Raw genomic sequence first — 26,551 nt, 5'->3', positions numbered from 1 at the left:
CGTATTGATTGATCGCAATGTATTGCTCTATCCATATGCATTTTTCCCGTTCAAAAGTTACCGACTCGTTTTGAACAGTTCTTAATGTTCTTCTCTTTTTTTGGGAGCGAAAAAGAACAAAACGAAAAATTACCAGAATTTCCTGAATTGTAGCCAAAATTACTCCGACAGCAATACCGACCTGCAAACTAGCGATTTGGCAGAACGAAGGGAAAACTTCGCCAGTTTTGTAATGTTAAGGTTAGATCTGCAATTTTTTCATACATTACAGCGTCATTGAAGCGCTTTCCTGCAGAATTGGAAAAAGATAAAATCGTCAGCCTTAAGGCAACCGAAATGGACTACTGGCGTATTGGCTACTGGCCGGGGTGTCGAAAAAGGATCACGTTCAGAATGAAAGGATACGTGAAATTATGGGCGTCGAAAACAACATAGTGCATAGCATTTTCACAAAACAGCTTGTCTGGTATGGTCATGTGCAACGGATACCAGATGATGGGTTGCCTAAGAAGGTTCTGGATTGGGTCCCCCCTGGGAGAAAACGTAGAGGACACCCTGCCGAATCGTGGATTGAGGAAATAAGGCAGGAAATGAGGAGATGCGATCTGCCGGAGGAGCTCTGGCAGGATCGCTGCCAGTGGCGTTTGGATGTCGCAGAGCGAACAGAAGCGCAATGGCGCATGGAGCACGACCCCCCGCCTTTCATTATGACACTTCTTCTAAGTTCACTAGTGAGTTCACTAATTACTTCACACGACCAGTGTGTAATTTTAAAAAAATATTAAACGATGTACGAGTTTCTCTGCCAGAGCTCTCAACGCTAGAAATTGTTCACCACCCGCCCGCCGGGAGCGCCTCGGTGTGCTGCCAACGCGAAACGCGCACTGACGCCTGCAAACCTAACGGGCTACTTCACGCATTGCGTATTGCTTGAAGTATCCCCTTAGGTTTGTAGGGGCCAACTTCACGCATTGCGTAATGCTCGAAGTATCCCCTTAGGTTTGTAGGGGCCAATGAGCATTTCAAGCTTGCAGCACGCCGCGCCGCAGTGTGCCTAAAACTTGCCCACAATTAGTAAATCAGGGTGTTAAAATCCTGGCACTTCGACACCAAATTCGAAATTACCGTCTCAAAAAAAGTCAGTTATAAAATTTTCGTGATATTTCAGTAATTATCCGACTTATTTCTTCCTATTTTTGAGTTTTGGACCATACACTGGAAAAAATACACATTGGATCTAGAGTCCGGACTCTTGAAAACATCGACAAGAAAAAATACTCTTGATTCAATCGGATTTTTGCTTGAAACAAAACGGAATCCGCTCAAATTTAGAGGCTTGGTTCTTGATTTAGGCAAACATCCGATTGAATCAAAAGTATTTTTTATTATCGATGATTTTAAGAGTCTGGACTCTAGATCCAATTTGTTTTTTTTTTCCCCAATGAGCGTATAGTATGATACTGTAAAATTCGGCAAAATCGCCAACTCATTTTCACCAAAATCGTCAGTTAGGCGTTATACTATCGGCTAGCCCTCGAAACGCAGCGCACTGATTTCGAATCACTTTCGAAAACACCGCAAACAGAGCGGCGAGGCAATTCCGTTTAAATTAAGAGGCTTGGTTATTGATTTAAGCTAGATTCTGATTGAATCAAGAGTACTTTTTCTTGTCGATGTTTTTAAGAGTCTGGACTCTAGATCCAATTTGGTTTTTTTTTCCATTGTGCATATAGTATGATACTGTAAAATTCGGCAAAATCGCCAACTCATTTTCACCAAAATCGTCAGTTAGGCGTTACTGTCGGCTAGCCCTCGAAACGCAGCGCACTAATTTCGAATCAATTTCGAAAACACCGCAAACGGAGCGGCGAGGCAATTTCCCGCCACTTACTCGCCGCGAGTACACGGGATCGGAAGCCTCGAAACAAGGTTCGTTGCAAGAGGTTAAAGGAGAGGGCGCACTGATCTATTAATTCGGTGCCCGCTCGCTCTCGTTCTGGCTCTCGGATGGGACTGAGATTTCCGGGACAGTAATTAATATCGCTTTGAGAGGAGATCCCGGGCCGCGCGGGAGTTGCCAAGCGGGTCGCCTACCACTCCCGGAGCGCGGGGCCCGGCGTAATCGGCGGGAGTACCTGCTGTGTCAATATTGATCTTTGCACGACGAATTCAGCGCGGAAGACGAGACGATCGAGTGCCGCCGTCGTCGGTCCCCGGTCGCCTCGGTCGGAGCGGCTAATTTTTCAGCGGCGGCACCGTCGGTTACGTAATCGCTCACGAGTAGCGACACCGCCAACAGGAGCGCCAAGCGAGCCGCATCCAGTCGCGCCGGGGCCGCAATAAAGCCCTGCCCAGCCCCGATCCCCCGATTCCCGGCTAGGATTGATTCATTTTAATCCCCTCGTCCCCCATCCTTCACCCGGAGACAGCCGGAACCTCATTCCGTTCCGGGTTCCGCTGGAATTTTTGAGGGTTTTCTTTCCCGCGTCCAATCTTCCCTCTATTCGCTCGTCTTGTTAGGCGTGGCGCGATGCAGAATGAAGGAACAGTTGCGGCGCGTGGGCTGAAACTCTGGGCGTCGGCGGATCTAAAGGGGGCGAGGGGATGTACGCCCCCCCCCCAGTTGCCCTCAAAAAAGAGGAGGAAAAGGGAAGAAAGAAAGAAGGTAGGACGGAGGAAAGAAGGAGGAAGATCGCTGATATTTAGTTATTATTCGTGACGAATTGGACTTCATGTGAGTATAGGATGCTTTAAAATTTTGACAAGTTCTTGGAGAAAGCCCCCCGGAATCCCTCTTCCCCTCTTCCCGTTTAGGGGGTCTGGATCCGCTTGTGATTGCGAGGGAGCAAAATTTGGAAAAGGGGGGGGGGGGGTAAAGGAAGTCCGGGGGTTACTCAGGAAAATATTTATACTAAGGTACCTTTTCCGTAGAATGCAGTTTTTTGTTCTTCTACGGTAAAAATGTTTTGCTTTGCAAATGCGACAGGATCTGTGAAACGAGACTTTATCTTAAAAAAATCCAATATCGAGGTAAAGCATAACTGCATAAAGGAGAAAAATATGGACATTTTCACGCAATTATGACCCTGAAAGCTCAAAACTCGAGGAAAATATGACGTCTGGAAGTTCAAAAACAAAAATTCGGAATTTTTCGGTTTCAGTTTTAGGTTTAATTTGGGTTGGCGCTCTCTGACTTGCACGCACCATGTAAAGAGACGGCTAGCGCCCTCTGTGGTGACAAAAATTAACGTAAAACCGCGCGTAGCTTGCTCCTTGGCTTCTAGAGAGGTGTCCCGTTGGGAGCTTAAAATCGCCAATTTTGACCTTTTCCCCTCCTAGAAAGTTTGCCCTCGGAAGATACGGTCCCTTTTCATAGAACCTGTCACAAAGAATGATGATATGAGGGTCATTCATTAAGTTAGGCGCATTTTGTTCTTATTAATAAAAAAATGAAAAAAAATGCGGGTAGAAAATATCTAATGACATCTACGCAAATTAGGCACAATCTCATCTTTAATGCACACCCAAAATTTGTCAAATCGAGCGAAAGGATCGGATTAATTTTCCACGACGCAGTCTGATGTGCATTTTCCGATAGCTCTAGGCGCACGATGACTTAGATGAATTAAGTTCCAAAGTTGCTCATGCGTGAGAGGTTATGTCCATTAGGAAGGGAAAAATGCATTATTTTAATGTGGAACCAATGTCTTGACGCAAAAACCATTGATGGACACACTTTTACTCGTAGTTGAGTCAATGAGCCAGAAAAAATGGTTTCTTATTGCAAATCGTACTCCAATTGAAAAAGTCCGAGTGAGGCGAGAAAAGGGTGAGGACTGTGCAGGGAACACTGCACTCGCAAAAAAACCCCAAGCCTCTACTAAACTTAGTAACCATGTGCGTGCTTGTAGGTTCCCCTGTAAACACCTCATTTGTTTAATGCACATCTCGCTTGAACACGGTTTAGAAATAGGTCAAATCTGCAGAAAAGACGTGGAAAAATCTGTCTTTCCCAGTGACGATGCGTGAATGATCGATTATCGATATTTTCCCATTTGAGGCTGTGGAAAAGAATCGATTATTAAGGTGTTCGTTGCCAACACCCTGTACATCGATCCTTTTCCATATGCTTAAATGGTAGATCAATCGATAAATCGCAAAAGCACGCCACGCCTTTGGTCTCCTCTCAAGTCGTCCGTCGAGGCTATTTCAATTGTAATCTTCCAAAGTGCCAATCTTTCCTCGAGGTTCATTGTATAGGTTGTATGTAAAACTATCGCAAACCCAGGTTCCATACGACGATATTAAATCCAACTCCATCTACTAAAGTTTTGTTTGCCCCCTGGTAAAAACCCCCAATGGAGATATAACTGAATTGGTTGACGCTTTCACTGTTTAGATGTAGTGCGGAAAAAAAGGATAATAATGATATAGATGCTAATGATCCCCAGGAAATGCAACAGCCGGAACCATATGTTGAGTTATTTCGACCATACGTTTGATCACTGAAAAAAAAAAGGGTCAGATTTTAGCCGAACTGGTCAGTTCAGCGGCGATTAGGCTAATAGGCAAACTGTTTGAAGTAGGAAACAAAACCTTTGAGCTCCTAGCATAACTAAGTTTATATACTATCTAAACCTCATTTTAGATTCATCACAAACCTAAAAGTTTATGTTGTATCTAAACCACTTCTAGGTAATATCTGAACTAGTTCGGCTATAATCCAAACTGGCCATATACCGTCACAAACTGTTTAGGCAGGTGCAGTGACGAATCACGTGCGTTTAAAAAAGTCCGTTACTTTTTCAGTCTCAGTTGAAATGCTAATGGCGTCGCGAGTCGGTCGTATCGAGTCGGTTAACGAATTAAAAGTAATAAAAATTGATTATCTCAAGTGCTGTGCTATTTCAAATTCACCGCTCATTCTCGGAATCAGTGGCGCTCTCTGAATGCAGTAGAACTCAACTCTCAGTCAGTCAGTGCTGTTGATGTCAACAGAAACTGATAACAATAACACCATCCCGGTGGGTGAGTCAAGGTATTATGTTACTAATTCTTTAATCATTAAACTAAACACATCTGAAAGCATTATTGCTGATCTTTAATCTTTCAAGTAAGGCAGTGTTCCTTCGTTCAAGAGTGTAGATGTTTAACTAATCTGTTCGTTCGAGCGGCGTGCTGCGTGACAAGAATTCGCGTTCGAAACCGGAGGACTTTAGTCTGACAGTGATTCTTATCATCAGTTTGTTAAATCAAGAAACATCAGCATTATCCAAATCATCATTTGATCGCTCGATATCGGTGTTATTGTTTTAATACATGGGATAGTAACAGTGTGTACCTATCTATGAGTCGCTCGTAATTAGAATCAGGACCTCATGTATGTATCAAAGCTCAATATTTTGGTTTCTTTCAGCGGCACATAGATTTTAAGGTGACAATTTTTTCTCAGGTAACTCATCTGAAATATTTTTAACTTCGTATAACAACTTAGAAATCAATTTACATCTCCGCTCAGCGCCAGAACACAATTGTTTATTTTTCATTAAAGCTAACCTCAAAATATATTTTCATTCTTTATCCGCCTTGGTTTTTCATAACAGTCACTGCGTATCCAATATATCCATGAAATGGACTGTATTTTGTAGGAAGGTACCAAGTTGCATCAAAATCAAATTCAGGCAAAGAGGTTCAAAGTTTTACCACTTCATATGACTCAACCAGAGATTAGTTCTGGAGCGGTGCCGGACACGGGAGCTGTCAGCAATAGATTTCGGGTGCACTGCAGATTGCGAAACGACGGGTGGCGCGACTGCGGATTGCACAGGAGTTAGGGCGCTCGTATGATGTAAACAAACTTTGGCCGCGGGATTGAAGAATTGAATCTCTAAATTGAATCGGACATCTGAGGAACTAACGAACAGCTTGTGGGCTGTAAAAATTGACGACCTGTAATACAGATGGACAAGATTCTAAAAACTCTCTGACTTTTAAAAAGAGGTGGCGGGGGATTCAAAACAAGTTGATGCTGTACATACTGAAGAAGGTTTTATATATGAAGCGGAAAATTTATTAAAAATGAGAAATCTAGGAAATATTGACTCATCAAAAACTAATTAGCAATAAATGCGCGCAAAAAATGCGCAATAAAATTCCGGAAAATTTTGCTTTGAGCGCTTGAGTCTATATACGCAATATAGCAGCATTCTCTTACCATCAAGTGGTGGCTTTGCGGTAGCGCGCTCGCCTAGAGATCCGGCGGGCCTGGGTTCGATTCCCGGGCGCCGCGTCAAATTTTTACGACCGAATTTTATATTCTCACACATTTTCACATCGATTCCCATTTGATACATTAGATCTTAAAACATCAATTAATTTACAACCATCAACGATCAATAACTTCTTCAATTTTAGTAGTATAGATTTTTTTTGGGGAGGGGGCAGGGGTCACGCGCGCGATATTCTCGCCAATCACTGTACTTTCACATTAGCAGACGACCCGCTCCGCCCCCTCACATCGACATATTTCTCCCGAATGAGTCATGAGTCATGTCACCCGGTCGTATGAGTCATGATTTTTCCCACCATTATCCAGAAAATGATAATGAAAAATTGTAGCATTTTTAATTTGAATGTTCGTAGTAATTTTTCATTATCATTTTCTGGATAATGATGGGAAAAATCATGACGCATACGGGTGATCGGGAGAAATATGTTGATGTGAGGGGGCGGAGCGGGTCGTCTGCTAATGTGAAAGTACAGTGACTGGCGAGAATATCGCGCGCGTGACCCCTCCCCCCCTCCCAAAAAAAATCTATACTTCAAATTGAAGAAGTTATTGATCGTTGATGGTTGTAAATTAATCGATGTTTTAAGATCTAACGTATCAAATGGGAATCGATGTGAAAATGTGTGAGAATATGAAATTCGGTCGTAAAAATTTGGCGCGGTGCTCGGGAATCGAACCCGAGCCCGTCAGATCGCTGGGCGAGCGCGCTACCGCAGAGCCACCACTTGACAGTAAGGGGGTGCTGCTATACTGCGTATATAGACTCAAGCGCTCAAAGCAAAACTTTCCGGAATATTTTGGGGTGTTTCTGGGGGGCATTGGAAAAAACAAAAAAATATGGGTCAAATAAATTCATCCAAAGAGTTCGTACGAATTTTTTCAGCCCGATCGGAGGCGGCAGCTTGGGAAGTTCCCCTTGTTAGGGGGATTAAAATACAAGAGGAGAAAGGTAAGGCCTTGTCGCTCCACGGGACGTTTTCATAGGATTTGTCCCAAGTTCGAATCGCAGGTGTGAAACTTCTGGGATTTTTCCCAGTTACCGTCTCCACGAGACGGGGATCATACAGTCCTGCGACTAGTTTGCACGAGAAGATAAATTAGATAAAGTCGAGTATTTAACCGGGATTAAAATACTAATTGCACTCAATTGACAATTATACACATTATTTTAACGAAACGAACATTAACAATGGAGTAATGAATAAAATATCGCACAATTCGTTTCACTTCTTCCTCTCCTCTCAGTGGGTCCTAGAGGTACAAGTACCATACTTGGTACTGGGAAAAATATTGATTAACTCAATATTTTTCTCAACTTCGTTAGTGGAATTTAACGCTGGGACAAATCTCGTGAAACGGCCCGTGGAGACAAGGCCTAAAGAAAAAAGTAAAAACATTTAGAGCGAAAAGAATCACTCTCAAAAATGGGCAACCACTGTTTGACCAGTTATTCCGATTAATCAGTCCACTGCCCCTTCTTTTATATCGACACAATTCCCCTTTACCTGCACTTCTCTGTAATATACCGTTTAAAAAAGGCAGCGTTCGGCCCGCAGTCCGGTCAAGAAAACTTCTAAAAGTCAAAGTTCTAAAATGAGCCACACGCTTCATATAGGTATTGTTCATAATATTCTCGCGGAGCGCCCTAACTCCTGTGCAATCCGCAGTCGCGCCACCACCGTCGTTTTGCAATCTGCACCCGAAATCTATTGCTGACAGCTCCCGTGTCCGGCACCGGTTCTGGAGGAATTCTTTCAAAGGCTGCCCTGAAATCATTTTATTTCAACTCATTTCTCCATCTTCTCTAGAATATCGATCCATCAAACCTGCTTAGTTCAACATTATAGTTTCTAGCTCTTTACTGCAATTGAATTGCGGAACTATAATTTGACAGTTAGCAGAATATCCTTCAATGTACCCACACTTCCAACCTGCAGAACTTACTTTGCAGATAACTGAACAACAATGATTAGCACGGAGGAGAAGTTCGTAAGTACTTAAGTACATATACACCTACTAGCAACTTTACATATCTAGCCCCATTTTCAGTTACAATATTAATAGTATGTTTCATTTTCATGGAACCGGTTATGACTCCAGGTTTGTCTTCCTATAAGCTGTGTTTTTCTGTGCCCATTATTCAGGAGTCAAGAATAGAGGATTAGAAGTCTGGAGAAGAACCGATCCATTTAATGCTACATCATTAGCATGTCCAAAATTTTAATTTCCAGAGAATTATGTGGTGATGAAAAGCCAGAGCCCTGTTATCCTCTGATTTCTTGTATTTTAATGATTTGAGTTTAGGTATCAGATTTGTAATGGGTGGGTAGTGTACCTTTTTGATCGATTGATGATAAAAAAATTGATGGATGCTTGTCCTACATTCAATTTAAATTTACAAGTACCTGTTAAATGAATTCATAACGAAAATCAATAATTTCAGTGATATTATTTTTATGCTGTCTACATACACTGGGTTCTTATTCCGTGCCAGGATTGTTATCATTTACCAAAAAATACCTTGAAACTGAGCAAAAGATTTTTTCTGGTATGACCTTTTGGAACTGCATAATAAGGGAATAATGCGTGTTTAGAATTTGACTAGGCATTCTATCCACTTTCCCCCTTGTAAGCTAATCTTTTTTATTTAAGACCTTCATCATTTTTTCCTATTTTAGAGAGAGTAAGGAAATGCTGATTATAACAAAATTTGAGGAACAATTACTTTCATCCCTGTTGAATGAAAAAAAATAAAACGAAGCACCTACCTAAAAAAAAAATAAATAAAGTAAAAAAATACCATGAAGTAAAAAATAAAATAAAGTAAATTCATAAAATAAAGTAAATTAATAATATTAAGTAAATAAATAAAATAAAGTAAATTAATAAAATAAAGTCAATAAATAAATAAAGTAAATACATAAAATACCTGAAGTCTAAAGAAAATCAACCAAAAACACAAAATGAAGTAAAACAAATGACGTAAAATAATATAATGAAGTGAAAAAATAAAATGAAGTAAAATAATGCATTAAAGTAAAAATCGAACAAAAGCTTTGTAAATTGGTCAAGATATCCTGGTTGTCCTAGCAATTGGAAGCTAAATGCGGGTTTTTCGTCCCCAACTTTAAGTTCTCGGCATGGCTCAGTAGGTAGGATCCTCGTCTTCGGTTAGGTAGGTCCCAGGTTCTAATCCCGACATAGGCCAAAAAAATTCTGCACGTAAACACCGAGAAATATGCCTCTAAAAGTCTCGTGGACCATATTTTTCGCGGTTTTAGACATTATTTCCGTAAATAATCCATTTTGGGGGGCTCTTTTCAACTGTCCCCTGGCTACAAACCCCAAAATTTGCTGCCGATGCTTCAATTTAGCGATCCAAACCAGGTTTAGATTTATGCCCAACTAGTTTAGATATTAGCTAAACTTCCGAGTCAGCGTAGATACCAAAATCGGGTTTGCCTACTATCCAAAATAACTAGCTGGGGCCATATCAGCTATCCGGAGTTGGTGTTGTACACCGATATTCCGGCAAAAATCCAAACCCTTTTTTTTCAGTGATTAAGCTTCCAGATGCAAGATTAACGCTGCTAGACACTACTAAAAATCTAAATAAGTAAAATTTTAGTGACTAATCTCTACATGTGTGCAGGTGAAAGACTGTGTTCTTCACGCTGGCATTCAAATGTCGCGAGTCAGTAGTCAAATCAATCATCGGTTGAATGCCTGCGCATTTGGGACAATTTTTGCGATACATTTATATGATAAATTTTCTTAAGTCCTGCGAGGTATACAGCTCTGACTATAAACATGAATTATGATGCATGAGATTCTTAAAAAAATTCATAAAAACAGATTGATGAGCTGAATGTGTTAACAAGATCAAATTAGCTAGAGAGGAGAATGTCTGACACCGACTCGCGTAGTGGAAATACTAATATTCGGAATTTGTTGGAAAGAACTCCATAGCCTGGACGGTCCTTGCAGGCAGCTTACACCGCCCACTAAGTCAGAGGCTGGATTGAGTTTCATTGGAAGCGCGAATTAACTTCCCTTGAGTTTACTTGCGTAGCATTGTTTTGTTTGATTCAATGTGGCCCCAGACATGATTTCCAGTTTTTCAAAAGCTTCATGAATGAGTTTTTCTCGGAAATATTCCGTGGGAAGGAAACGACTCAACAAATTGAAAGACTTTCAGCTCTTTTATACAGAGTTAAGAAAAGCATCTTGAAAGAGGAAGTTCATAAAATAGAAATGAAAATTCCCTAACAGAGATGGAGTATAAAATTTTGGTGCGGAAGTTCGTTCATAGAACAACATAGAGGACTTCGCCGAAATGAAAGTCATTCTTCTTTGCTGTGGGCTTTGGTGTATTTTAGTGTTGCCGAAAATATTACAGTATTTTGCGACAGAAACCTCGAATTTCATTTTTTCCTGTCTTTATTTTAAAAGATACCTTTGAAATTGGAATTGTGATTAAAATCCAGGTATGTAAACATGTAGCTTCATAGCTTTTTCTGGTCAGGTGCCGAAAGACGTATTTTGTTATGTATACAGGTATAGGACGTGATAGGAAAAGTGTCGGCCATTCGCCTAGTTTTCAGAGTTACTTACAGAAATGTGTCCGTGTATTCAAAAGGAAATCAGATTTCTCATTCTTCAAAAGGAAATGAGTTACAAAATTTTGAAAATCTCAAAATTCTATAAGTGATTGAAAATGACGAGCACGTCATCCATAATGGACTAATTTATCGTGCATTTCAACTAAACGTGCGATACATATTAAACAGTCATTTTCAGCCAAAACTTGACTGTAATAAGACTCAGATATTCAACGTGACAACTGTGCCAAAAGGTGACCCAAAAAAACTATCCACAAATTCCAAACTGACCTTTATGTAAAAATGATGGAAGCATTAAGACAGTCCAGATTGCCAAGTTGCAAGCCGCCAAAGAGGCCGAACATTCGCATCACACGTTCCTTGGTGGATCCGCCCACTGGAAATAGAAAAGAAGGTTGTCAAATGTAATGAAAAAAAGTGACGCCATTCAGTTATATGCCAATTTAATTTGTTGGACAAACCTGAAGGACATTGTAGACAATTTAGGTTCAAAATTTCGGTTCTTGAAAACCCATAAATAGTTTAGGGCTTCTATTGGAGTGTGCGCAGTTCAAATACAAATATATCCCTCTCGCTGAAACAAATGTTTTAAATTGTCTGCTAAGAAATAGTCTTTCCTGGGACTAAGAATGCTGCTGTTTAATTTAAAGTACTTTTCTACTTAACCCAAGCATTTTATTATTGTTTTTGTTGAAGTTCTGCTTGAATCAAGGTAAAAATAACTTTTGGCGGCAAATTTCAGATCAATCAAACTTTTAGCTAATAATTATTTTTCAGTGCATCTATTCAACATACAGTCCATTTGGAAACCTTGATTTTCATCGTTTCTTGAGATTGTTACGAGAGTCAACAGTCACTGAAATTTGATGACATTCAGAGTAAAACATGAAGTTCAAAGTAAAATTGTATTATTAAAGTTCCTAAGTGAAATAAACAGAGTCGACGGAGTGCCACTTTTGCAAGCCTTTTAACTGTTTTGATTACTAAACATGAGGAGCAAGAAATAATAAAATCTTCCTAGGCACGGCATTTTTAAGTTCAAAATTGATGGGTCATCAGAAGACAGCGTCGACTGACGCCAAAGTGATACATTTGAACGTATTTCTGCCAAACGGAACTATGTGCAACGTGCATTATGACGTGAGGCCTGTTATGCGTATATACTTATGGGTCCCAGGCCCAGGGCCCATGTCATAATGCACATAGATCCGTTTGGCAGAGATACGTCCATTTCATGCTTACTAGTAATGCCAATTCATCAATCAATACGAGAGTACACATTTAGTGCGCCTCCGATGAAACCAAAATGAAAGACGAAGAAACAGACGGAGGTGAATGACGTCAAACACCGACGTTGACGTCAACAATGACGTTTTTCTCAGAAGGAATTTTGATTTATATGAATTACCTATGATGATAAACGATTTTTGGGGAAAACACCAATCAGTTGTAGTTTGAGCTTGAACTGAAAAGTTTGGTCCCGTGGTACGGAAATTTGACTGAGGTCCTGTTTTCTCGTCAGAAACAAAATATTTCGTAGACAACGCGCTGACGACTTCCACCGTGTGTAAAAGTTCATTTTGGTCATCACCTCACATTACAACTTTTCGATGACTATATGGACGATATATTGAGCAATTTGTTTTTCAAGCATAGCTTGCAGTTCGGCAAACTTCTCAACGGAATCTCATATTAAATATTCGTGCACTCAAATATTCAACAAATGATCTAAAACGATTCAACTTTATTTAAAAAAAAAAAAAACTCAGACTTTACAGTATTTTTCCTTCTTCTAGGAACTTCTTAATTGAGAAGGATTTTTGTAGCCTACATGAATTCCTGGAAGTTAAGTGCTAAACTGACATTTCATTTCAGTAAAAATTCATACACGACGTAATGTGATGTATGTATCGTGATGTTTCGTATAATATGTAACTTGACCTGTACCATAGTCAAATCGTTTTGACTGATTCTGTTCTAAATTGAAAAAATAAAAATAATTAAATAAATAAATTTTGTACTTTTGCGAAGAAATTTAGTTATAACAAAAAAATCAATTGATTACGAACTTTATAGCCACCTGGCAATCGCAGCTTTTGCCGTGCTGATAAATTCTGAGGTCTACAATTACAAGATCAACGGACAGCTACACGATATGTGGCAACGACAAATGGGACGGGCGATCGATTTTGACAGAGTTCATCGATACATATGATCAGATTAATTTAACACTCCGCAACAATAATTTGGCTACCATATTGATTGCAAAATCTCTTGCAACGTTGTCTTCCACCCCGAATATTTCATGTATGGTTGGTTAGTAGATACGTTTATTTGGTGCTTTTAACAATTAGCCATTAACACCTTAGAGGAGAGATCAAAGAAATCGAGGAGCTAAACTTTTTGAAGACCCTGTGTTGTTAATGCTACTCAAATAATTAAAATTATTCGTGGAAAACTTGTGCACCAAATTCAGTTTGATAATTGTGTTGTTTTTGATTTCAGATAACTTGAGTCCAGAAGAAAAAGAACTCCTTCAGAAATATTTGTCTTGGATAGAGGAACATTCCGAACCCATATGTGATGCTTACTGCTTTTGATGCTACGTGCCGTTTAAGATTGCAACAATTTATCAATGGCACAGGAGTCAAATCCATTTTGAGCTATTTGCAGAAATACCCTATTCTTACTACACCAGATGGCCTTAACTTTGTAAGTTTGGAAATTGAACTCCATCAACGAGATAAATAGAGCTGTTGAAACTTTCTTAAAGAACATCAGGCAAGAAGAATTCGAAAAAACATGTTTGAAGAAGTGGGAAGAACGGTTGCGGCGCGGCGCTGTGTGGCAGGTGATGGAAGGTATTTTGAGAAGGAAACTAGTGTCCAGTCGTCCAATGAAGAAGAGTAAATGCTAGTAATCTTGGTAAGATTCTGTAAAATTGATTTAATGAAACCACTTGAATCTTTAATTCTTTGTTTTTTTTCCAGAAAAGAAGCTAAAAATCCTGTAGGGGTCACCTCTACAAGGCATTTTCAGAACACTATAACTTGGTCATTTTTTGACTTAGTGAGCTCGAACTTGTCTTGTTTCATCAGTAATTGCTCGGTCTTTAAGACTACACAAACCGCATTTTGATATCTGCTACCGTTCGTCCAAAAAGAAAAAACGTGCAGTACTATTGGGACAACCTATGTACATACATTTCTTCAATCATAGAGTCTTACTTAAATCTCGGATTCTAATTTTTTATTTTCGTCGACTTTCTTTTCTCCTTAGCGTATAGTTTAAACCCTGCAGCACGACCATCTTGTTACTCTGCCCTTCTATAGGTTAGGTTTAGTTTCGGTAGGTTTAAATTTGACTTCAGTCCAGGGGCTCCATTCTATAATGGAGGCAGGACGGGATTTTGCCCAACCCTGCGCTTTGAAGTTGGGCAGAGGAAAACCACTCGTCTGCCGCTTCCAGAGCGAGAAATGGGGGGGGGGGACCTCATTACTTTTTTGCCCGGTCCTGAAACAGCCTTAAATAGCGTCCATACCTAAGTCGTGTCACTGTCACGCCTGCAGTGTAACACGAGATTTAATTACCTTATTTTGAGGGACAACTTAATTTTGTTTCGTATTCGTTGTTGATTTTTCCTTGTCTTTCTCAATTTGACTAAATATTTTCTAAAGTGGTATTTTTCACGCGATGCGACGAGTCAACTGAGCCGAGGGCTTAATGTCTCAGACGACACAGGAACAAAAAGAGCGAAATAGAGGCGAGAGGACCCTTTTTTTTGTTGGCGTGAGGAACCCACGCTCGAGGTAATTACCTTATTTTTTGCGGTGCGATGATGTATTGAAGCCCAAGACAAGCTGCTCTCATATGACGGAGAGCGGTCGCGCGCTCAACCCACGCGAAAAGCACACGGTTGCCGAAGGAGACAGGCTAATCCACCGATTACCTCCTCGATCAACGTGATATTTTTTAGGTTTAATTTAAAATTAGGCGACTCCGATCATCGGCGGGATAATTTGTACCTCCTTCTCGCGTAATTATCGCGAGGGGCGAAAAAGAAAACGGCATCGAATGACAGGGCTCAATAAATCATATTCACTAATTTCACGCTTATCTTTGGTGGCATGGTGCACCCGATAAGATAATGGCCTCGCTTCGTTTTGTTTTGCTTTTGGCTTCCATGTGAATAATTCAAATTGATCGGTTTTGAAACGAAGAATAGAAAAATGCGAGTATCAGACGAAGTCAAAGCTTCTCGGTGTGAAAATGTATGCAGGAGTTGCACACTGAGACAAAATTACGGTTATAATTACCATATTAGTGGTGTTCAAGATGAACTCTTAATTAGTAGTTGCCATAAACCAATAATAGAGATATCTGTACCATTAAATGGTAATTTTACTAACGCACACTTATAAAATTACGATTGCTCCAGTAAAACTATCACTATAATTGGTTATGGCCACTACTAATTAAGAGTGCATGTTGAACACCACTATAATATGGTAATTATAACCATAGTTTTTTCTCAGTGCAGAGAGAAAATAACACCTACTTTGCTTTACAATTGTGGTGGAACATAGAAAAAGTGTCGCCTAACCCGGCTAGAATGTGGTGAGGACAGTCACGGGCGTGGAAAAACAAGCGAACTTAACTCGAGGGAACAACAGAATCATGCAGAATTTTACACGATTCACTTAATGAGCTTCAAGACAACTTGAATTTAAATTTTCAATAGCCTTATTTTATACAAAGCTTTCATGACGGTCACGTAACTGTGAAATTCTCATACAAATTGCTTTGTTTTTGAAAAAATAATCGATGAATATTATCAGGGGCATAATGGCAGGTAAAGCGAATCACCTTGCTATAATGAGGTTAATGTATATTCTCTGATCTGAGGCGAGTTCATTTCCAAAAATCTTATTATGTAACATCAAGCTCTCTTATTGTTGTTGAAATGTATATAGCGAGGCTTTTTATGAATTAATTTAGGACAGGAATATCAACAGACGAGACGTCAAGAATGTTCGAAATTTATTTCAGAATGTTTCATGACCTTTTTGCATTAAATTCCTAGGTTTTGTTTCTCTTCACTCATTTAAAAATAAGAAATGAAACCTTTGCGTGATTCAGATTTTCTTTGAATTGGTGTTTTTTTTAATTTTTCAGTCATTTTCAGATGCAGTGCGAGTAATGCGCCTTTATGAAAGGTATTCAGAAGTATTTTTTCCGTGGAGAAGACGACGTGACGGCTGAGGGGCATCGTCACCATATTTCTTGTCTTGTTGTAAAATTTAAACTCAAATTTTTCCTTGGTCGGCATTTGGAAAATCGACAACTATTGTCAAAATGGAAGACAGTATCATTGAATGTACTAACCAAACTAATGTGAAAGGAAAACTGAAGCTTGCTTCATAAAATTAATAAAGAAAATTTCTACTGGAAATATGAGAAATAAAAAATCAAAGGTGATATCACATAATTAGAAATGCTATTCTTACGTAAACGCAGGAAAGGCTGCTAAAAGCAAAGTTTCCTCACAGGACGCAGAGCCGTTGCCTGGAGCTTAACTGCCAGCAAAGTCACGTTGAAACTTTTACACCGCTGCATAAAATAAAATAATAAAAATACCCGCGACTCGTGACGAAGGAAAGTTAAAGGAAGCTCTGATTTTGCACACAAAAATTAACAACATGTTTGCCAATTTGATTATAACTTGATTCTTACGGAAGAATGGGCAGATGTTTCTTCTTGAAATAATAAAAGAATACCTAAAAAACTAATTTTGTGATTTAGCAGCACATCTTTATCTCGTGACCATCTAGATGTTAATGAACATCACGAAACTCGACTGTTTACAAGAGTCCATTAAAAAGTTACTCTATTGAATTTTATACAAAGCTCATAAAAGTTTCCCCTTCCTGTTGCCGTGTCAACTTTTCTTAACGCCTTCCTCTCTAACGACAGCATTCACCTTCTCTCGCGGGAATGTATCTACGGATATAAATGGACTACATTTTGAAATTTGGACCTATAAATTCTGGCTCATCTGAAAAAACACTTAGGTGCATAGGGAAACTAATGGCACATACGTTGTTTTTAAACCGGGCCGGAATTTATAGGTCCAAATTGCATAATGCAGTCCAAATTAACGAAAAACTCGTACCTGGTCCACTGTCCACAATCGAACACAGATATTCAAGATTATAGACTAAGCTAACAGATTGCACGTCATCAACAAATTGAGATGTGGGTAATTTTGAGTAGAAACAGTCGTATAGACTAGGTTACTCGATGACGTTTAAGAACGTGTAATCTCACTTGCGGTGGTTAAAAGTTTTCACTCCTGTTTAATTTCTTCGATTTGAGGAGCATACTTCATTGTGCTATGGTTACACGCTCAAATTTCCATCAATTTCCGATCAAATAGTGACTGGTGCGCACCATCTACCATCAAATTTCTGCGGCCTGCAAAAATTTGATGGTAGATGATGGAGCTGTGGGGCTCATCCTTCATCTGATTTCCACACAACCGTGCTTATTTCATGCTTATTCCAATCAACACGCTGTTTTAATTAATTTTACTCATCAATCCAGATAACTCTCGACCGTCATCTTGGTCATCTCTTTGATCGGAATTTGACGGGAACTTGAGCGTGTAACCAGGCCATTGCTTAAAATTCTTGCGGAGAAAAAACAACTCGGCAATTCAAGAAACGAAATGTCGTTGGCAAATTAGGAAAGTCTGCACTTGCTTTTCGACTTCAGTCATGATAAGATATATATAAATTCAAAATAAGAGAATTCAATTTGCTCTTATGGGTCTCAGGGCTCATGTCTCAATACACATAGTTCCGTTTGGCAGAAATACGTCCATTTGTTCTTATTGTGCATGCGGCATTTGAGTGTCGCGGAATGCCAGATGGCCCTGTAGGAGCGACGTATTTGTAAGTACTATAAAAACGCTTCACTGGTAAAAAAAAAAGGTAGCTTGGATCTAGAGTCCAGACTCTTAAAACATTGACAAGAAAAAATACTCTTGATTCAAATGGAAATCCGCTTCAATCAAGAGAATTGGCTCTTCGATTCAAGGAAAAATCCAATTGAATCAAGAGTATTTTTTCTTGTCAATGTTTTTAAGAGTCTGGACTCATGATCCAAGCTACTTTTTTTACCAGTGTTCAATCCCAATTTCTGCACCGAGCTGTTGAAACGAAAAACTAATTGATTAAATTGTGTGGAAACTAGATCGAACGCACCGTCTTCTGTATCTCGCACGGGATTAATTTTTCCCACGCTGAGGCCTGCTGAGTGCTGATGGAGGAGGATGTACCGCGTCTGATGTTTACGGAAACATACGCGTGAACCACTCGGCTGGAGATGAAGGCGTCAACGTCAGTACGTACGTCAGTATTTTCGGCGCCCGACCGGGTCGAGTGCGGCTTCGGAACAGTGGCGAAGCTCGAATGATCGATTATCGATATTTCCCCATTTGAGACTATAGGAAAGAATCGATTATTAAGGTGTAACTCCGTTCATCGATCCTTTTCCATAGGTTTAAATGGCAGATCGATCGATATATCGCAAAGCACTGGTTCGGAGTAGCCAAGGAGCGGCTCCGGTCGCGACGACCGCACCGCATGGTGCCGTACATCACTCACTCATTTAATTATTGTAATCCGGCGTCCGGCGCGAGTGTCAGGAAACCAGTGGCGTGCGATACGATGAATCGATTGATTCGCCATTTAAACACATGGAAAAGGATCGATCATCAGGGTACATCTCGATAATCGATTGTTCACCATAGCTTCAAATGGATAAAAATCGATGGTCGATGATTCGTAGCGCCCGGGTCTCGTCTCTTGATGGCGCGCGCCTCTCCTGCCCGCAACCATTTCTGACATTTGACTCGCTTTCGATACAACATGAGACATTATTTTATGACTCCTCACGCGCTTTCTTCACACGTCCTCAGCCGCGCGCTCGTCCCGCCCACTTCCACTTTCCGTTGCCAAATCCACGCGGAGAGAAGTAACAGAGGCGAACAGGACTGCCCCGTTAAGTAAAAACGCACTATAAACATTCAAAGGTTGCCAAATTTCTTCTTTGAAAATACTTATTTTTGAAAAAAAATATGCGACAATTTTTCATTGAAATTTTCAGACTTTGTACATCGAATTACATTAAACGAAATCCTCTGAAAAATTGGACAAGAAATATTCACAAATTGTCCTGAAAATTTGTGGTTTGGCGAAGGAAATGTGACAACGCCTGATGGCTCATACGGCGTTCGGTGGCGTGGCGTGCTTTGCGATATATCGATTGTTCTGCCTTTAAACCTATGGTAGAGAATCGATTACGAAGGTGTTCGCTGCGAACACACTGACTATCGTTCCTTTTCCATACGTTTAAATGGCATAACAATCGATGTATCGCAAAGCACGCCACGCCACTGCGGCGTTCTTACTCAGTACATCCGATGAACCCTCCACTCTACCGTGCTGAGGAAGAACGCCTTAGTAGCCTCTGCGCGTTGCATGGTATCCTCTGGTAAAATTTGAATTTCTTGTGAAAATTGTAAATTATTTTCTTTCAGTGTTTCATGGAATTTTAGGCACGAGTCGATGTATAGTACCTGTCTGAAAATCTCAAGGAGAAATTTTCTCGAAAATAAATAATTTATAGTGGAAAAATTCTGCAACTATGAATATTTAGGTGGCGTTTTTTCACAACACGGCAGCACTGGAACTTCAGCAATGGAGAAGTTTTTACTCTTTCGGGACTTAAGTATTCATATCAGCAGTTGGCCTTTCTCATCATTGGCTGTTAAACGACTTCGTTGCTGTGAGCAAACAAACCGATGCTTGGTGAATTTCTTTGGCGCGATGTGTCGTTGGAAAATCAAGAACGAGGTAGTCGCCAGCCCAAAAAAATGTAGATGACTGTTGGTGCCCTATAGTTGTCCATGATGAAATACTGGATCCGTAAGAGTAGAAAATTTAACTTTTCATAAGATTAGTGTGTGTATCTCTTTGTCTCTAGAGAGAAACCTCCGTGATAGCTAAGAAGAAGAAAAAAAACCGTTATGAAGAGTCTAATGCTTTCTCCGTTCAGATATTTAGATTTTAATAATTTCATGAATATTTCTCTTTACTTGTTAGATACTTTAGATTAAAGTGCGGATGAAATTCCCTGAAAAATTGGTGGAAACATAATGGATTGTGAGTATCACTCCGGGAGAGGAACGCACGAAGTACACTGTTAGAAATAATTCACTCAAAGTTGGTTTCAATATCAATCATTTCCCAAATGTGAAGTGAATCTATTTGTGGAGTGAAATTTTCGAATAGTTATTTTATCTTGCAAGTGAGTAAGTTATCTTAATTAGGACAGAATTAAATCTTCGTCAGAGTGAAAATTCAATGCCCAGACACCTCAAAATTAAAGTGAATTCACTCTGCACGGGAAAAACTTATCTCAATAATCACCCTAATTTGCTACCTGCTCAGTTTGATTCAACCTAGATGTTTGATGATTTACGTATTTATGGAGTGACATTTCCCTCATTACTGATTACATTTTGAAACAAAATCAATCCAGATTTTGCGTTACTTTTCAAAAGAACCGAGTGAATTTTCACATAAAATGGAAAACTTTCTAAAGCCCTGAGTGAATTTCTTTTATTTTATTTTCAATCCTTCAAGCTAATTGTCTGAAAATTAGAGTTAATCGTCGAAACCGTTGAGTGAATAGTTCATTAATTTCACTCTATATTTGAGTCGATGAAGTAACAATTTCACTGTAGATTTGAGTTAATTTACTAGGGCCATGAGTGAATTGTTGTTAACCTGTGAACCGTTCAAAAAATTTTACTTAATTTTGACGTCAATGGAACTGTTGCATGGGTGGGAAATTTGCAATTTAATCATCGTTCCCTTTCAAAACGCGAGAAACAAGATGATGCTAGTGTTTTCTCTAAAATCAGCTTTGAGCTCAAAGAAAGTTCTAAAAATTGAGGCCATGATGATTGGGCCATAAAGGGAAAGATGATTAAGTCGCAAATCCCCGCAAAGAGTCGCAAAGAGTTGATTTCAATGGATAAACCTGTAAGGAAATTTTGAATTGTCACAATCGAGATACGTCCGTAAACTGGATGAAGAAAACGCGTCATTAGAATGGAACTGTGAACTTCTTTAAATGCATGGGAACTTCATTACTGATTTCTTTTCGCTACTTCGGTGTAGAATGAATGAATGCAAATGTTTACTTATCTAACAAATCTGTATCTAGGTTGTTTCGCAAAAATATCAATGTTTTGCGGCACTACGTCGAGCTTCTTAAAAACATTGGTGAAAGTTAAATTGTTTACTTCTAGAGAGCACAAGGACGAATACGGGAAGGCTCGTTTCCTCACCTCAACTTTGGTATAAGTAATCACTTTTTTAAAATTTCTGGAATTCTGTTTTGCGTCGCTAAGTCGACAGAAGTAGGTATAGACAGTCTGTATAAAAAATACCAAAACATTTAGAAGTAAACAGAGAAACAATGTATTTAAATGAAAATAAACCTTAATTTAATTTTAAAAAAAATGAAAATCACACACATTGAATTCATTCACGCGTGCGACTCGCAAGAAGATCAGCGAAGGACTAAGATCGTAACGGTCACGAAATTTGGCGCGAAAATCTCTTTCGCGATCAGCTGAGAGTGAAAAGTCTCTCACCCGCGGGCTCTTTCTTCTCGCTGCCAGAATATTCACTCCAAGCTCGGCAAAAGTGTCCCTTTTTCACCGCACGATGGGAGTTATTATTCTGTCTCATTTCATCTTATCCCTTATCGTAGTCTTACAACAGCGGCTGGAGTGGAATTTGCAACATTTTAAGTTAATTATCCGAACGCTGCCAAAGAAATAACTCTCTGGGACGTATGAAAACTCTTCGTAGTTAACGGTGAATTTCCAGAAGTCGGGTATGATAATCCAGGAATTATATAGTTGTTTTTCTCTTCTACGTGTTAAGTTGAGAAACATTTACCAATCCATGGACAGAATTAAGTCAAACGTAGGTTACTTTGACAATCACTCGTCCAAAGGGTGATTTTTATCGTCATGTCAACAAAAGTCCTGCTTGTGTATTAAAATAGTTCAAGATTATGCTAAAATAAGAGTGAAATTTTGATGATGGTTCCATTTCAGACTAACATCTGCAGAATTCACTCGACCAAATGTCATTTTTCTTCATTTGGTAATTTTGAAGTTCCGAAGTCTTTCACTCCGGTTCACTCCAAATCACTCCGACCCCTTTTATTTCTAACAGTGTACCCACCTTGCACCAAGAGGGAATTGATTCAAAAATGGCTGAAAACCAGCACTCCTCTGCAAGAAGTGGAGCAATGGTCAACTCAAGCCATTATCATAAAAAGAGAAGCCAATATATTCAAAAGACTCCGAGAAAATAAGTGTCATGCAACGTCGAGATAGGTTCACACTACATTCTTCCTAAGCACGACACCATCAAAAAGAGCTGATGTTTCCGAAGAAAAGGCAGCAGCACGCAAAAATAAAATGATGAAACGTCCATTTAAAAATATTATTAAGAATTTTGGTTTATTCTCATTATAGTCTTCAGCACTGGCGTGTCAACTGACACACGTCATTACTGCGGACTATAGACCGTACTCGATAGTGGTTCGATGTATTGTTTGCTTCAAAACAATAGAACGTAACCTCAAACGAAAGTTTTAGGATTTAAGTTGGAAAAGGTGAAAATGAGAAAATTCTTGAAAATTTCACTTTTAATAGGCATTTGGTGCTCAAAAGAATAAAAAATCTATCACAAAATACCCGCTCCCTCAGATTTCTAAATGACTATTGTGGCTATGTTTACTCATGTTGAACCAATCGATATAGATACAATCCCACCTGTTTGATGTATCAAATACGATCTATTTGAGTGACATCCAGACCATGCGTGAGTGCATTATTTTTGAGCGTTATTTATTTATTCATATCTTTTCTATTACTGATAGAATTGATAAAAGCAAATCGTCTTGGAGGGCAAATCGTTTTCTGCTCTGATTTAACCTAAGATATTATATTTTACGCAAGCTCTACGTATGAGAAATCGAAGATATGAAAAACAAAATTGGCGTCTTATTGGATTTCATCCCAATAAACCTCTTGACTCAATCGTCTTTCGTATGCTTTATCGAACTATATTTGTTTTTACTATCGACGCTGGGTCCTTTCGGCATGACAAAAATAGCAAATCGTTTAAAAAAAGTAGGAAATGAAATCTAAGGAGCTGTTGAGAGTTTTTAGTAACACTGTCACTACAGAGATTAACATCTATAGTAACTTGTTAGAGGGTCTATCACCGCATCACTATGCACCGCACGCGTCAACGAGAGGGCAATGGAAACCAAAACGCCTTCAATTGCGATCGTATGCAATGTTGGCACTCACCAAGCACGAATAGTTGCATCAAGGCGCTATGTTACCAATGCCGTGTCGTGCTTCATGACTGAGAGGCAGTTGATAAAACTAAAAGTGCCATAATATACATTTCTCCTCAGAAAATGAAGCTTTACGTGCTACTATTTATGCGGCCGGCCTGAAAGCAGTAGAGAATTTGTTTTGTAAGCCAAATAATATTCCTTTACTGTTGGCTGCTGCAAATCTGTTTGAAGGCTGACTAATTTCAATGCGTGATATTGGTATATTATTTTAAAATGAAGTGCTTTTGAGAGAAAACACTCCAAAATTGTGAATTGCTGAGGAATGCTCTTCCTGAAAATTTTAAGGATATAACTTCATGACCCCTATTCGGCGAGAATTCATTTTTGAAGACCGCTTCCAAGGATAGGAATCTCTATTCAACATTCCTTGAGGAATTTCCCTAAATTACGTTACGCACTTTTTTGGCAATTTTGACCCCATCCCCCTTGTGATGCTTGTGTGACGAACGTATCTATAATTTAACACGTAAAAACATAATGGCTCTACGCTCTTCCTTCCTCCTCTCCCCTGGAGCGTTAAGTAATTTATGAACGACTACTTACTGCATATTGCAAATTTTAGACTCATCATTACCAAAAGACGATTTTCGTAGGAAAGAACTTTTCACACCGTTTCACGTACAATTCCTCGGTTTTAAAATTAACCGGGTGGCTCCGCCTCCGGGGCGCTACGCGCCCCCAAAAACCCGCTTTCCGACAAGCAAAATCGTCGAAATTGCCTGTTGGCGGTTAACGATCAAATAATCTTAATTGAGTAACAAAACGATGTTTCAAAGAAAACATTCCGGACGAACAGTATTCTTAATGACTCTCTCCTTACTCTGAATTTTAATTCCTTATTTCTAATTCGACCTTCAGGTGATTCGATGGGCGCCATATTTTGTATCAAAACGGCATGCGATGTATCGCATCGACTGGTTCCATTTTTTCAGCTACTCGTCATTTTTCCTGAATTTTGATATCTCAATTCTGTTTTCAGGAGACTAAAGAATTCACTTACCAATTTTGACACGCAAATTCAAATTAATAAAAGGGTGGTTTTTTGGGGGGATAAATATCGCATTCGATACTGATATCGAAACTGCACTCGCATGCGATATTTGTCCTCTGTAAAAACTACGCCTTTATTACGTTGCATTTACTTGTCAAAATTGGTGAGTTCTTTAGTGTACTGACAACAGAATTGCGATCTCAAAATTCGAGAAAAATGACCACTAGCTGAAAAAATGGAACCAATCGATGCGATACATCGCGTGTCAATTTGACACAAAATATTACGTCCATCGAATCACCTTTTACTCCCTTTCCTCATTCTGTCTAGAGTCCCTTTATACTGAGAGTCAAGACAATGCGAATCCATTTCTGATTGGTTAACCGGATTTTAGGCCTTCACAGTGTCACAAACGCGAATAAAGATTACATTTTCACCAATTGCAAAGATTATAATCTGGAATGGACCGAGGAATTTCGGGTTCGACAAGGAACGAACGGAATGAGAGAAGGAGCGGAGAAAGGAATTTAAGAATAAGCCGATCAAAGATTACGAAAAACGTTCAATTTGTGTAATCTTTATTCCCGTTTGTGACTCCATGAGGGGTGTTGTCTTGACTCTCAGTATAAAGGGACTCTAATTCCGTCCATCGAGCGTCTTAAAAATGATTTTATTGGAATAGAGAGGATTTCTTGCTATCGAGGTAAAATACAAATCGGTGACGTAAGGCAGCGATGGAACTAGAGTACAAAGACGGTACTCAGAGAGTGCAAGTTGAGCTGGTGCGTGGGTGGGGGAGGGGTGGAGGTGAACTTGGCATATTTGTGTTAATTGGCACATGAGAGAAACGGAACACCAGGACGCTCCATGTGAGCGGACGTTACGCATCAATACGACTGAAAGCCCACCACGAGGCCCTGCTCCGGTGAGTTCCTCATGCCGGCTCGATCGAATCCCGCTTGGGCATCGCTATAAGGCTTCTCGCCATTGGATTAAGTGTTCTTTCTCATTGGATTTTCATGCCGCTCATTATCGTATGATCATTCAGTGCAGCTTCATCGGATCCCTCGACGATGTTGGTTTCTGAAGTTTTCGATTTTGGGTCGAGATCACTGAAAATTATTTTTCTTGAAAGATTATTTTGACTGTAAGCGTCGTTCCTTGACGACGAAATTTGTTTTTTTTTTTTTTTTTGGCTGGATCCGTGCAAAACCTTAAAGTCAGTTTTGCTAGTTACAGAAACGTTGTTCTGCTATGTTTTTTTTAAACTTAAACTTAACGATAGCAGAACGAAGCTTTTTAATAAGCTGGCTTTAAGTTGAATCCGCACTGATTTAACACCGCCCCTCTCACCCCCTCCCCCCCCCCCCAAAAAAAACCCCAAATTTTGTCGACAAGAAACGACGTATGAGGTTAAAATAATACCTCAAGACAAATTGTTTTCAGTAATTTTAAGGTGTGCGAACAGAGAATAATCATCAGACATAGCACATGCAAATATGCCTATCGATGCTCAAAATGCAAAATCACGTATCTCCATTGTGGTGCTTCAAAATGTCCGCTCTTATTTTGAGAAAAAGGCAACTTTACAGCTCGAATCTAATCGAACATACTGTCTAAACACGAAAAACAATCAAAGAGGTTATCAAAAAATTACGTTGACTTTTTATCCAGAGAAAAACTAGAGACACGTGGTCTCGTCCATTGACCATCGATATGTGCGCCAATTTTGAAAACGGCGGTTTTCTCTGTGGGCACGGCCCCGGTCTACGTTACGAACATTGACCGGTGGCAAGGCGTGCTCAGCGATATATCGATTAATCTGCCATTTAAACTTATGGAAAAGATCGATAGATAGGGTGTTTGCAATGAAACACTTAATAATCGATTCTGATGCCCCATAGTTTCAAATGGAGGAATATCGATAATCGATCATTTACGCTTCGCCTTTGACATTGATTCCGTGAATAGACAGAATAATAAATACGATTATCATCTGCCGTCATATTCAATATTAGATCGTCGTCAGCGATATCCCATAAGAAAAGTAAAAAGCAAGAAACAGCCCGTAATGAACGTTTCCGCCTCAGTGGCGTAGCGTGCTTTGCGATTTATCGATTTACCTGC

At 39.6% G+C, this 26,551-nt stretch overlaps 1 protein-coding gene across 14 annotated transcripts in view; it reads right to left on the bottom strand.

The window, feature by feature from the left end:
* The window catches only part of LOC109042497 (adenylate cyclase type 5), a 184,497-nt gene that overhangs the window by 138,820 nt on the left and 19,126 nt on the right, over positions 1–26,551 (bottom strand). For 12 of the 14 annotated variants that reach the window (XM_072300004.1, XM_072299996.1, XM_019059272.2 and 9 more), the window contains one exon: positions 11,182–11,287. The gene's annotated coding sequence lies outside the window, so the exon portion shown is untranslated. Of the gene's footprint in view, positions 1–11,181; positions 11,288–14,728; positions 15,059–16,418; positions 17,032–26,551 lie in introns of those variants that run through there. The other 2 variants (XM_019059277.2, XM_019059276.2) reach the window with 2 other exon arrangements.

The sequence above is a fragment of the Bemisia tabaci genome, chromosome 4 (assembly GCF_918797505.1).
Source record: "Bemisia tabaci chromosome 4, PGI_BMITA_v3".
NCBI lineage: Eukaryota > Metazoa > Arthropoda > Insecta > Hemiptera > Aleyrodidae > Bemisia > Bemisia tabaci.
Note: the sequence above shows the minus strand (reverse complement) of the source record. Positions and strands in the feature narration are given on the sequence as shown.